General features: G+C 56.5%; 1 protein-coding gene across 3 annotated transcripts in view; it reads right to left on the bottom strand.

Annotated features, from left to right (window-relative positions):
* Ubash3a (ubiquitin associated and SH3 domain containing A) overlaps positions 1-503 on the bottom strand; it is a 31558-nt gene that overhangs the window by 15626 nt on the left and 15429 nt on the right. The window lies entirely within an intron of this gene.

The following is a 503-nucleotide window of genomic DNA, read 5'->3' as shown; positions in this document are numbered from 1 at the left end:
CCCGTCTGATGGTGCAGAGGCCTGTCTGATGGTGCAGAGGCCTGTCTGATGGTGTGGAGGCCTGTCTGATGGTGCAGAGGCCTGTCTGCTGGTGCGGAGGCCTGTCTGATGGTGTAGAGGCCTGTTCTGATGGTATAGAGCCCTGTCTGATGGTGCAGAGGCCTGTCTGATGGTGCAGAGGCCTGTCTGATGGTGCAGAGCCTGTCTGATGGTATAGAAGCCTGTCTGATGATGCAGAGACTGTCTGATGGTGTAGAGGCCTGTCTGCTGGTGCAGAGCCTGTCTGATGGTGCAGAGCCTGTCTGATGGTATAGAGGCCTGTCTGATGGTGTAGAGGCCTGTCTGATGGTGTAAAGGCCTGTCTGATGGTGCAGGGCCTGTCTGATGGTGCAGAGCCTGTCTGATGGTATAGAGGCCTGTCTGATGGTATAGAGGCCTGTCTGATGGTGCAGAGCCTGTCTGATGGTATAGAGGCCTGTCTGCTGGTGCAGAGGTCTGTCTGC

The sequence above is a fragment of the Dipodomys ordii genome, unplaced genomic scaffold (genome assembly GCF_000151885.1).
Source record: "Dipodomys ordii isolate 6190 unplaced genomic scaffold, Dord_2.0 Scaffold103, whole genome shotgun sequence".
Taxonomy (NCBI): Eukaryota; Metazoa; Chordata; class Mammalia; order Rodentia; family Heteromyidae; genus Dipodomys; species Dipodomys ordii.
The sequence above is the reverse complement of the archived record's forward strand: the minus strand, read 5'-3'. Positions and strand labels throughout refer to the sequence as shown.